This window comes from Rosa chinensis, chromosome 5 (assembly GCF_002994745.2).
Source record: "Rosa chinensis cultivar Old Blush chromosome 5, RchiOBHm-V2, whole genome shotgun sequence".
Taxonomy (NCBI): Eukaryota; Viridiplantae; Streptophyta; class Magnoliopsida; order Rosales; family Rosaceae; genus Rosa; species Rosa chinensis.
In genome coordinates this window covers 73,464,594-73,479,103 of record NC_037092.1, presented here as the reverse complement: position 1 = coordinate 73,479,103, position 14,510 = coordinate 73,464,594, and positions in this window count along the sequence as shown.

The window sequence follows — 14,510 nt, the reverse complement described above, 5'->3', positions numbered from 1 at the left end:
ACATCAAAACCTACTCTCACAAAAACCAAAAGTACTACCAAGTAGAAAAAAAACTACTTTCACAGACTAAGAAAGCTATTCTCAAAGTCTAACAAAGCTATGAAAATGAAAAACTACTTCTATAGTTTTAAAAATCTACTACCATAGTTGTGAAAATATATTACAATGGATGTAGAAAGCTACTGTTACTGTGCTAAAAAGCCATTATAATAAAAGCTACTAACATCAGCTTAAAAAGACACTAACAGAGACATAAAAAGCTACTATCACTTCGTTGAAAAACCATTATAACAGTTATAAAGAGCTACTAACGTGAATTTTGATTAAACACGAAATTATTCATATTGACATATCTAGTCAATCCCACCAGCTTAATCACTTACTAATCAAAGAAACAAATATTCCAATATCAATCTTTCTCTTTCAAGGTCAGAACAAGTAGCTTATCTTCAAGGTCAAAACAAGTAGCTTTCTGTGCATAGAACATGGAGAAATCATTCAACATATGCATAGAACATGGAGAAATCATTCAACATATGCTCAACATATACTCAAATTCACACCAAAAAACGACGTCGTTCGGGAGAGGGGCTTACGAGACGGAGCGGATTCGAACCAGACCTCGCCGTAATCTCTCAGATCACCTCGCTGTAATCGACGTCGAACCAACAGTTCGATCTCACGAAACAAATGCCTCTGAACTCGCTCCTCCACACCTTGGAAAACGCTGTATCCGGCGGAGATCACAGTGCTGGGAACTGAGGGAGAGACCATTGGTCATCGCCGTTAAACATCATTTTTCGTCGGTCCAAATCGCCGGAGCCTAGCTCCAGATCCACGACCTCAACTCGCATACCAGATCCACGACCCTAGCTCGCATACTAGATCTTGTGGACGACAAGGATGACGATCTGGTCGCTGCGGAAGATGGAGGAGACTCTGACCGTGGTCGATGAAGCCATTCCCTCCGGTGATGCACAACACCTCCGGGCAGCCCGACGACCAATTCGAACAGTGGAGAGGCTCGATCAGTCTCTCCCCGCTTGTGGAGAACCAGATGCTTCGGGGAACTAGATGCTTCGAGCCAGGTTCTAAATCCACTCGCCGTTTGACGATCGGTACTTCGCCGGCGAGATCGTGAGGTCCTCAACGTTGTCAGGTCAGTTTGTGAAGGGGAGGGAGGGAGGGGGAGAGAGAGAGATATGAGAACGCGATCTGTTTAGCTCTATCGTAGAAGAGAGAGAAAGGGGGTTGAGGGCAAAATAGGAACAACACAAAAAGAAGCTGATGGTTTTAGGCTCTAAAGTAGCCTTATGTGTACAAAAAAGTTTAAGTGGCTTTATGACTAATTAAAGTCTTAAAATGACACTTATATGTAATTTGTTAAATATTCAAATGGACGAGTAATTCTCACAAATATTTCTCTTTATGTCCATGAGATTCTAATCATCTTCATTTTGCTCCATATATAAATGATACAATTTTCGATTGAATTGGTTTTCAATTTAGGGTATGTGAAAAGTGAAAACTTTTGAGTAGGGTTATATTGTATATATGTTCTATAGTGTACAATATCTGATGGTAATCAATCTCACAACTTTTTCTGTGTATTTGAAAGGGAATATATATATATAGGTCTCCCACTATGTCTACGTTGATTCATCAATCTTAATTTCATCAATATGGGGATATGATCTCCCTTCTCCATTACTTTGATTCAATACAAAAGATTCAGAATCAAATAGTAGCAATGAGCCTCTGCCAAATGAGGTCCCTCTGCAGCTGGCTGATATGATGATCTGGAGTCTGGACTTCTTAAATCTGTGGGTTTGGAACCACCACGTCCACATGTTGCCGCTACAGATACATGGTCTGATGATAAACCTAAGCCTATGTCCCGAGGAGGCCAGGCAAAGAAAAAGCAGACCTGAAAGTAGCTACTCCACAGAAGAAGAAAAAGCCAGCCCCAGACCCAAACAAGTGGGTTCCACTAGCTTTCAGGGAAAGGAAGAAGCTCATCAGAAATAATTTCATCAAGTTAATGGTTAAGTTAATGTTTTATTTCTCATCAGGTCAATAAATTTACTAAAGTTGTAGATGTAGAGAGAATTATCAGGAGTAAAACTGAATGTAATTGTAGCATAACTTATCACTATTAATTTTGTTATATTTTTTAAGTTTACATGATAATTTGTCCGATAGAAAAATTAAAAAAGAAGATATTCATACCATAATCTGGTAAATCGGTGATTCGATTATTGGAATTTGAAATAGAAGTTCTCTCATAATTTACTTTAAAAGAGTTTGTGTGATTTGCTGATGAAAAGAATAAAAAATATATAGATGTTAGCCCCATAAACAGAAAAAATATTGAAAATTGTTCTTCAAAGAGATAAAAACCTTAAATGTCTGAGTAAGAAACAAAGAGAAGTTCATGTGCTTTGGAGAAATGATATATCTTACAATAGGGAAAATGTCATGGGATTGAAAGAACTTCACAATATCCCAACATATGTAGTGTTTGCCAAGGATTGGATGAGGTCTCAGAACTCTTTTAGTTTGCAATGTCTTGGATTGTTTGTTTCTATTGGTTGACTTTGCAAACAATCCTAATTCTTATATAGTGGATAATAGTGAGGATTATGGTTAGATTATGTAAATTCAATTAAAATCATATCCGTTATTTAGATTTTTTTTAATTACATTTAATTAATTGTACAAAAATAGCTAGACACGATTTCATCTTATTGAATGTGTGAATATGATGGTATTGATCGACCATGTAATTGATGATTCGTTTTCTTTTATTGCTTGATTATGCAATCAATTCTAATTCATATATAGTGAATTACACTGAGAATTACAGTTACATTGTGCAAATTGTCAAAGGAAAAATATATTATGTGCCTTCGTCAAACCGACTGACTGAGAGGAAATCAAGGAATCAGCCATTACCATCAATCAGCAAGGATTACGGATCAATCAGTATTTAATGTAATTGATATTTCCGTTGTACTTCTATCCCTATATATAAAGGGGCTTTGAAATGAAATAAGTAAACCAATTCCAATTCCAATTCCATTTTACTTTTACACGTTATCAGCACTCTCAGAGCCAAAAGCCAAGAAAAAAAAACCTAGTTTTTCTAGTTTCTTTCTTCTTTCCGTCGAAAAAAACCAAAAAACCTAGAAGGAAAAAAAAAAACTTTTCTCTTCTACCGCCACCCTACCAAAAAAAAATTTCTTCCTTCTACCGCTAGCCCACACGGGCCTCCAAGCTCCAGCCCAACCCATCTGTACCGGCGCTGCATCGACCAGCCAAGAGCACAGACCGGCCCTGTTTGGTCTCCATCTCCCTTGTAGCAGACTGGCCTTTGTCACTTCCCCAAGTTGCTAGCACCCATCACCTCGTCTGCCCGCCTCCAGCGCACTGATATCTCTGCAGATCGACAGACCAGAAGAGAACCCTTGCAGATTCAAACACCGGACAACCTATATGACGACCTCCGTTCGTTTTCAGTCGATCCATACTCGCCTCCTGCAGCCACGACGTCTTTTCCTGCTGTCGTCCCTCGAGCTAGACCCATCTCCATCAGAAGACCTCCAGATCAGAAGTAGAAGCAGGCTTTAGGCGCTCGACCCAGACCTCGAGAACTCCGGCAGAGTTTGCCAGATTTTCCAACACCATATCGTACTTAACTGACGACCCAAAAAGAAAAAAGAAGAGAGAAAAAAAAAAGAACAAGAAGAAAAAAAAAGAGAGAGAAGAAAAAAATAAGGAAAAAAGAGGACCCGACCCAAAAAGAAAAAAGGGGCCCTGCAACCCAGAAAGAAAAGGAAAAAAAAAAAAAAAGGCCCCGTGGCACATTGCTGAAAGGAGAGAGGAAGTGGACCAGTTTTTCTCAAGCAAAAAAAAAAAAAACATTGCTATGCACGCTTGCATCAATACGCGTGTGCTCTAGGATTGTTTTATTTTTTCCAAACCAAGTATGTTCTCTTTTATTTATTTAATTTCATACTATGGTATATTTAATTATTTATTTGAGCATGCTTTATATTTTATTGTTTATGTTTTTATCATGAACTTTTGAGCATGTTTAGTTAGATAATATTGACTTTTTTAAGCATGTCTTGTTATTTATGTTTTCTATAATTATCTTTAAGCATGATTATATATTTTACTGTTTATATTTTTGCAAAAATTTCAAGCATGTTCTTTGAATTTTATTTACGTTTATTTATTTTACGCAAGATATATTATTGCAATTATTATGTGTAACATATATTTTGTTGTATATTTGTGAAATTTGAACATGCCATATACTTTATTTTTATATATGCTATGTTCTATTTATTATTACATGTGCTATGGTTATTTTTAGAATGCAGCATATAAACTCCATTTTGCCATGATAAAGAAAATTCATGTGCATTATACATACACACTTACCGTGATAATGCATTTTCACATAGCATCGAAAAATGTGACCGTTATGAATCTTGGTCTAGAAATCTAATTCACAATTTTGGAAAATAATTTACGTGAATGTCTTTATGACTGCGTAATTTATATCTTCTCTCTTATTTATGTAGATGGTTAATCCAACTGAACCTGAATTTGACATTTTGGACTCCGAAGGACTTGAGTATACCACTGTTGGGTTTCCGATGTAGAAACTTCTTTTGTAGCAAAAGACTACACTGCCATCATTACCGACCCCAAAGACGATGAACCGTCTACTAATAAGGTGAAAGCAAATGTCTTAATGTTTCTGAGGCGACATATTGAAGACACTCAAAGAACTGTGGGATGCCCTTACGGGACGTTTTTGGGAACATTCATGACACCTTGCTCCCAGAACTGACCATTCAGTGGAATGAAATCCGCTTACTTGACTACAAAATGGTCAATGACTTCAACAAGGACATGTTGCGCCTAAAAGCACGTCTCAATTTCTGTGGAAAGGAACTCACAGAAGATGATATGATCCAGAAGACTCTTTCTACTTTTCCTACTTCAACACTTATCCTAGCGAACCAGTACAGGCTGGAATATGATAACAAAAGAATCACAACATTCAATAAGCTGATCAACCTACTGCAAGTGGGGGAGAGGCATAATGAGGTTCTCTTGAACAATAATGTCAGGCCCACTGGGACAAAGAAAATTCATGAGGCTAATTATGGAAAAATGAAAGGTGGAAAGAACCCCAAAGCAAAGTGAGTTGGACGTGCTGATCCCTACCCACATGGCAACAATGCACCACGTGACAAGGGACGTGGGGTCGTGGTATGGGCCGTGGAGGCCCTCCCCCTGTATGGCATAGAGATGGTGGTGCTGGCCCTAGTGATCATGGAAACAAGGTGATAGGGCACCTAAGAACCCTTCTATCAAACAAAAAAGAGTTGATAAATTAGATTTCTGAACAAAGACCTTGATTGGATTATTGTTGGCTTACTAATAAATTTTGGATTTTGTTCTGAAGCATTGAATTTATTCAATTTTATTTACTACATGCATGGTTCGAAATAGCACTATAAAGATGTAAAGCAATACATTTAGAAAAAGGAAAAATTATTTGAATGAAAAGAATATCATTCTACGCAAATAGAAATACTCTAAAGAATATGAGTTATATTTTCTAAATACCTCCCATTTATTTGTAGGAATGAATCTAGGAGAACTTGAGTGCTTAGTTGATAGTGGGACTACCCACACAATATTAAGGAATAGGCAATTATTCATTGAATTAATAGCCTATAATTCCTCTGTGACACGATGATTGGATCATCACAAGTAATAAAAGGGCGAGGAACTGCCAAATTTTTGCTGCCTAATGGCATAACATTTCAAGTCACAGACTCTCTATATGCACCAAGAGCTAATCGAATCTTGTTAAGTTTCAAAGATATTCGGGCCAACGGTTATCATGTAGAAACACACTGTGAGAATGGAACTGAATAACTTTATATTACCTCTAATGAATGCGGAAGGAAACGCATTTTAGAGAAACTTATGAGTCAATCTAGTGGACTATACCTCACTACGATTCGGATTATTGAATCCTATGCTGTCACCAACAATGAAATGTGGGCCACTGACTCATACAGGCTTAATTTGGCATGACCGTCTAGGGCACCCTGGTCGTGATATGTTAATTCGTATTTAAAACAACTCACACGGACATCCCTTCTTTCGAGTGAAAAATCAAATGAGACAAAATTTCGTCACACTGCAAGGTGTCAATCCTAGTACTGCTCAATTGCAGTCATTGCCTTTTGAAGTACCAGAAGCACTACCTCCCTGCCATTATGTCTCATTGACTATTTCAAAGGCACATCACTCGTTTTACAAAACCTGCTCTTTAGCAAAAATAGGATCGAGACCTTCCGATGCTAAAGATACAACAAAAAATTCCATTCTTAAAAAGGATACAAGGAGATATCTGTGGACCTATCCATCCAGAATGCGGACCATTCAAGTACTTTATGGTTCTGGTGGATGCTTCGACACGCTGGTCACATGTCGCTTTATTGTCCACAAGAAATGCTGGATTTGTAAAACTCCTAGCACTGATTATACATTTAAGGGCTCACCACCCTGATCACCCTATCAAGTCTATAAGGCTTGATAACGCTGGAGAGTTTACATCAAAAGCATTTGATGATTATTGCATGTCTATTGGGATCGATGTAGAGCATCATGTACCCCATGTGCATACACAAAATGGTCTCACAGAAGCCACCATCAAAAGGCTATAGATGGTGGCTAGGGCATTAGTTATGCGCACCAACTTGCCTATATCTGCCTGGGGTTATATAATATTGCACGCAGCTTTACTTATTCGTTTCAGACCCACTACTAGCCAACCATTTTCTGCGTACAAGTTGGTAACTGGATATGAGCCTGACATTTCACACTTATGCATATTTGGTTGCGCAGTATATGTGCCTATTGCGCCCCCATAGAGCACTAAAATTGGTTCTCAGAGACGATTAAGTATTTATGTTGGATACGAATCCCCAACAATTATCCGCTATTTGGAACCCTTGACAGGCGATCTCTTTACCTCTAGATTTTAGGATTGTCACTTTGATGAGACAGTCTTCCCGTCGTTAGGGGAGATAGGAAAAAGGATTTTCCAAGGGAACGACAGGAATTGTCATGGTGTGTCCCCACTCTGTCTCATTTTGATCCCCGCACTTCACAATGTGAAAGTGAAGTGAAAAGAATAATCGATATTCAGAACATAGCAGATTCGATGCCGAATGCGTTTACTGATATCACAAAAGTGACGAGATCACATATACCACTACAAATGTGCCTGCAAGGTTAGAAGTCCCCAATAAGGAGCACGGTGCCACAGATAGAGGCACTGTAACCACACTTAGTGGAGGTGTGGTTGAGGCCGTGGCTCCCCAAAGGAAGAGAGGGAGGCCACTTGGTTCGATTGACACTCCCAAGGAAGAAGAGGATGAATAAGGCACAAACCGATCCATTAATCATCAATGTAGAGAATCTCTCTCATGAGATTGTCTCTGATTATAGTTATGTTAATGAATCAATACTGGAGGATGCTCCGATGTTTGAAATGATTCCAGAGAACAAAAAAATCTCAATGGATTATGAGAGTGTGTATGAGTTGATAGAAAGATCTTCCATACACATTGATGATGTATTTGCATACAATGTTGCTCAAGAAATTACAGAGCACGATGATATCGAACCATGCTATGTTGCAGAATGTCAACAAAGAGCAGATTGGCCTAAATGGAAAGAAGCAATCTAGGCAGAATTAGATTCTTTGACAAAGAGACAAGTATTTGGTTTGGTAGTGCTAAACCCCACCAAGTGTAAAGCTTGTAGGATATAAATGGATCTTTGTCAGAAAACGTAATGGGAAGAATGAAGTCCTGAGGTACAAGTCTCGCCTTGTGGCGCAAGGTTTCTCACAACGGCCTGGAATTAACTACGAGGAGACATACTCTCCCGTAATGGATGTTATAACGTTCTGCTACTTAGTTAGCTTAGTAGTTTCCGAAGGACTAGAAATGCAGCTCATGGATGTGGTTACTGCATATCTCTATGGAGATCTTGATTAAGATATATATATATATATATATATATATATATATGAAAGTGCCTGATGGCCTTACATTACCCAAGTCAAGTGACTCTAAACCACGGAGTGCATTTGCAATTAGGTTGAAACGCTCACTTTACGGGTTAAAAGAATCCGGACAAATGTGTGTATCCGTCTAAGTGACTACTTGATTGGGAAGGGATATAAGAATGATGAATTATGCCCCTGCGTATTCATAAAGAAAACAAGTTCCGGATTTGCAATTGTAGCTGTATATGTCGATGATATGAACATAATAGGTACTCTTGATGAAATAAGAGAAACCGCGAGCTACTTGAAATCCGAATTTGAGATAAAGGATCTTGGGAAAACTCAATTCTGTCTAGGCCTTGAACTAGAAAACCGAGTTTGTGGAATACTAATCCACCAGTCTGCGTATGTCCAAAAAATGCTCAGGCGATTTAACATGGACAAAGCGCATCCTGCTAGCACTCCCTTGATCGATCGAACTTTGGATGTAAGGAAATATCTATTTTGTCCAAAGGAAGATGACGAAGAGGTTTTGGGAGCTGAAATTCCCTATCTAAGTGCAATAAGCGCATTATTGTACTTAGCTCAATGTACTCGACCAGACATTGCATTCTGAATGAACTTGTTAGCTAGATTTAGCTCAGCGCCAATGCAGCGTCACTGGAATGGTATCAAGAACATTTTCTGATACCTAAAAGGAACCATTGACTTGAGACTGTTCTTTCCCTATAGAGAGATAAGAGGAACTGCATATAGAACTGTAATCCCTAAAGGAAATGTTGATGGTGAAAGCGCCACTCACTACACCGAAATGCCAAATGACATTTTGGTTGGTTTTGCTGATGCTAGGTACCTCTCTGACCCACATAAAAGTCATTCCCAAACTGGTTATGTATTTATCATTGGGAACATGACGATATCTTGGAGATCAACCAAGAAAACCCTTGTGGCTACCTCCTCGAACCACTCAGAGATCATTACTCTACATGAGGTGGTTCGTGAGTGTATATGGTTAAGAGCTATCATTACACATATTCGAGGGACTAGTGGTTTGAGTTCTACCACTGAAGAGCCTACTTGCATCTCTGAAGATAATGCAGCTTGCATCGAACAAATGAAGCTAGAATATATCAAGGGGTGATAATACAAAACATATATTGCCAAAGTTTTCCTACAATCAGCAACAACAGATCCTCTTCAAGATTCAAGTGAATCAAGTAAGGTTTGAGGAGAATGTGGCAGATTTGTTCACCAAATCACTGCCTAAGGCCACATTTGAGAAACATGTGAAAAACATAGGAATGCGAAGACTTTCCAAGCTCCCTTGATTAATGTAAAGATCAGGGGGAGGTGTAGACGTCAGGGGGAGTCTAACACACACATGTCATCCTCAAATGTAAAAGGTGCGTTGTGCTCTTTTCCTTCAACCAATGTGTATTTTTTGTCCCACAGGGTTTTTATTGTTACTTGGCAAGGTTTTTAGTGAGGCAACAACTCATGCACCATTTCGTCTTTGACTTGGCACAAGGGGGAGTGTTAAAGGAAAAACATATTATGTGCCTTCGTCAAAGCGACTGACGGAGAGGGAATTAAGGAATCAGCGATTACCATCAATCAGCAAGGATTACGGATCAATTGGTATTTAATGTAATTGATATTTCCGTTGTAATTCTATCCCTATATATAAAGAAGCTGTGAAATGAAATAAGTAAACTAATTCCAATTCCATTTTATTTTTACACAAATGCAATTATAATCGTATCCGCTATTGAGATATTTTATCAAATCACATTTAAAAATTGAACAAAAGTGGCTAGATACAATTTATTCATGTTGAATTTGTGAAGGCATATCGTTATTGACCACTTGACCATTCTTTTTATTCTATTGCTTGACTTGATTATAGACTTCTAATTCATAAATAGTACATTTTAGGGAGATTCACCATAACCTTGAAAATATAATTATCATTAAATCCGCTATTGAGATACTTTTCCAATTATAATCGTATCCGTTATTGAGATATTTTATCAAATCATGTTTAAGAATTGGAAAAAAGTAGCTATATACGATTTCTTCATATTGAATTTGTGAATGCGTATGGTTATTGATCTTTCTTTTTATTTTATTACTTGAACTAAGTATAGAATTCTAATTCATACATAGTAAGCGAGATTCACGATAACCTTGAAAATATAATTATCATTATAGCCGCTTCACAATTTTAAGTTTATCAATCATATTTTATGAATTTTACAAAAGCATCCAATTACTTTTTCAATCACATTTTTTTAGGGATGGGCACTTTATACCGAAAATGCGGTTACCTACCCGAACCGCACCAAAAAAGAGGTTCGGTAACCGCACCGAACTAAAACGGTGTCGTTTCATGGTCACACCGCACCGAACAGCAATAAAAGCAGGTCGGTTGCGGTTTCGGGTCATAAACCGCCCGATTTAAACCGACCCGCATCAAATTTGTTTTAATTACATTTTATTTATTTATTATTTCTCTATTGATGGAAATGTTGGTTTTTAATATATAAGAAATCCATTTTTGTTTAGGTTTTCAGTTTGTAATAAGTTGCTATGTTTGCTTGATCATTGATATATATAATATATATATATATATATATATATATATATATATATGGGTTTGTTAAGTGTTCAAATATGGTCTTTCTGCAAGTTGCTTGATATTTGGGTGACATTTGCCAATTTGTGTGAACTCTAAATGCATTCAAAATTTATTTATGCCTTATTGAAACTGTTAGGTAAAAATAAGCATGATTTTGGCCCTCTCTTTCTAGTTGAAATTAATAAATTGGTCCAAACCGAAACCGACCCGCACCGCACCGAAAAATGGTATAACCGAAATAATTGGTTCATCCCTTTTGTAAAGCGGTTGCGGTTTGACATATAGGCCAACCGAAAAAAGCGGTTTGGACCTTAAACCGAACCGAACCGCACCACGCCCACCCTTACATTTTTCCATGTATCCTGGTGAAGTGGTGATTAGAAGCCATGCCATCGACCTAAGAAGTCCAGGCTTCATGATCCTTATTTGGCCAACCAGGGAATCTAACCCCCAAAGGATATCAATCACATTGGCGGGCTGCCCCCATATTACTGCACAATTGGGGAAGTAAGCTTAACAATAAGCTTGAATACACAGATAAAGAATTACTAATCACAATTGGCATAACAATATCCAAGATATAGGGTATTTTTGAATTAATAATAATTTCATTGATAGAACTCATGCTAAGAAGGTCATTACATACCCACCCACTGCCTCATAAGAGCATCTTTAGCAATGCTAGCCATTTTTTAGTCAAATTTTAGTCAAAATAGCTAAAAAGTCATTTTAGCTAGCCACTTTAGAAATACGTCTGCATCAATGCTCTCTATTTTAGCTAGTTTTGAATTTATATTAATTTTTAAATGAAGATTAAATAGTTTAAATGTATTTAAAAATTACATAAAATAACTTAAAATGAATGTTTTAATTTATAGAGATCCTCATCTCGCTCTCTATATTTAGGAGCGAGATAGCTAAAAGTTATAATAGAGAGCCACTTAGGAGTCTAGTGCAGCTACTAAAATATATAAAAAGCTAAACATGCTCTCCAAAATAGCTAAGGAGTCAAAATAGAGAGTCTGCTAAAAATACTCTAACAATGGACAGAACAAGGATTCGTGATAAAAACCACAATAGTACATAGGATAGACAAACTATATTCGAACATATCGCCCACTTAAAAGCGAGCCTATAAGTTATGGGAAAAAACATAGCAAATAGACAAGCAAACTACACTCGTTAGTGATAGCTAAATTTATAAGCTATTGATTTTCCTTATTCTCCTGCAAATATGTCAATTGTAATATAGGGAAATAAGGGTCTCCCGCAGAGGATTAAATTAAACTAAAAGCTTCAACAAAAGTCACAAAACGTGACTGCAGTTCCTACTGAACAGCAGTCGAAAAACAAACTAAAATCCTAACCAAAACAACCCAGAAAAATATGAAAATTTACAGAGACGTACTAGACACACAAGGCGTCCAGCACACAAAATTTGGGAATTTTTGGATTTCGTTTACTATGAAAGTAAAATACGTGAAAACAGAGGACAGAAGGAGAAACGAAACTGAGACAGATTTGAGATTGGTTGATATCAAGATGATGAAACTAGCTAGGAAGGAAGTATCCACCCCCAACAATCACACACAACACTCTTTGTCCAATTTACTTCCAATTAACTTAGTTGAAGACGCTCAGATTGGCTCGGTACGCTTGAACACAACCTATTACTCTTTCTTACTTTGCACGCTAGGCAGGAAGTGCTCTACACCTAGACTATTCCCAAGCAATGCAACCTAAAGGTACGTTTATTAGATTAAACATGCAGAGATCGTTAAGTTTGAAAAGAGTTTGAGCAATCACTAGGCATCGCAAATAACTTAGAGCCTTGCTAAACCTAGGGTTTTGTTTACTTGCTAGTGAAAACTACCAATTACTTCTCTATACAATTTGAGGAATCCAACTATTGATCCAGGCATCAAACAATCAAAGTATTAGAACCCTAGCATGCATACTAAGTAGGCCTCCAAAGCACACAAACATAGAATTCATCAATGAGAAATCGGTAAACAAAACCTCAACTTTATTAATTGGAAAACAAATTGAATATCAAAGCATGTTATGGATCATGTCTAGGGGCTTCAACTGCCCCCTAACTACTGGAAATTTAGTTACACATAATTGGAATCAAAAACACAAAATAATGAAAAAGGGAGGAAGAAGAAGAGAAAGCGAGCTGCTGCAGATTGATCTCCTTTTATATGCTTAGAGGTTAGGAAATCCAAAACCTAAAAGAATTTAGGGTTCACGTGCTTAGGTGGAGTTTTCCTATTGGCGTTTGAACTTGATGACTTATTCTAACCATTCACATCGTGCCATTTGTCCATCATGAGTCGGAATATGAAGCACAAACTCGTCCTCGGGCTTCTTGGTGTGATTTGGGCCTCGAAACATAAATTCCCGTCCAACCTCAGATTCACACGCAGCCTGACCTCTTTGTACTAAATCGGCCATAACTTCTTCTAGAAAAATGATATTGATGAGCCGTAAAAAGATTCGGAAACTAGACATCCGAGGCTATCCATCAATATAAAGATAATTCTCTGGATCGTTCTGAGCTGGTCTCAGTGCTCTGTCGAAGTTAACTGATCTGCACAGGCAGATTTCCCGATTTTGCTTTTCAATCCCTCTTTTACTTCTTTTCTTCTTCTTTACTCCAAGATACCTATAAAACAAATAAACAAAGTAAATAACCAGAAAATACACTAAACTAACAAAGAAAGTATGGAGATTAACGCTATTAACAGAGCATAAATATGCTCTTATCAAATACCCCCACACTTAGACTTTGCTAGTCCCTAGCAAACAAAGAACTAACTAGAACAAAAGACACGGACCTAATATCTTCCAAACATCTCAGAGAACTTATAATGCCCACAAGTATGGTCAACAAAATTCACACAACCACATGTCAGAATTCATAACCTCACTTAAAAGCTAATTTATTTTGATAACCATAGTGCTAAGTTATAATACATGAACAATCAAACTAGTGCAGCAAAGGAGAACCAACTTATTCATGTGTCAAACAAGCGTCAACTCAATTTCTCACAAAGATGCTCTCAATTTCTTTTCACTCATGATTTTCTGACTTGATGTATAAGCATATATTTCACTCAAGTTATATGTGAGAGGAATGATATAATAAGACAAACAAATAGCTCACATATGATAACAAGAAAGAAAGGCTTTTTCTGAAATTTTTTTTTTTACATATGATCCCATGATTGGAATGCCAAAACTCGGACGAAAGGCCAGTGACACCATATGCTCACCCCTCCACACAAGTCTCCACAAATTGAATGCACAACTTCAAAGATAAAAAAGGTCTTTATTCAGGGTTGTAATGGGGCCCAGGGTTTTAGGTTAAAAGAAAGAAAAGATAGGGAATAACAAAAATCCTACAGAACCTAGTGGAGCACTAGAAGAACATAAGAGATAAAAGAATCTTGAAACTCTTCAAGGTAATCAATCTTCGAACATGAAGCAAATAATTTTTTTTTCCAAGGCCAGATGTCATCTTTTTGGGCCTTTGCTTCATTCTAACCATTCTTTTAACACTTGTGAAATAGGACAAAGACCACATTTTCTTGAACAGGCCTTCAATTCAAAATAAACTCCTTATTCACAAAAGGGGGACTAAAATCAATGCACACCTTTTTTTTCGCTTTTGCCGTATACTTTTTTCTTTCATTTTTTTTTCGTTTTCTTTTCGGCATACATATATATTTTTTTATGGACAAGTCTTACCCCCAC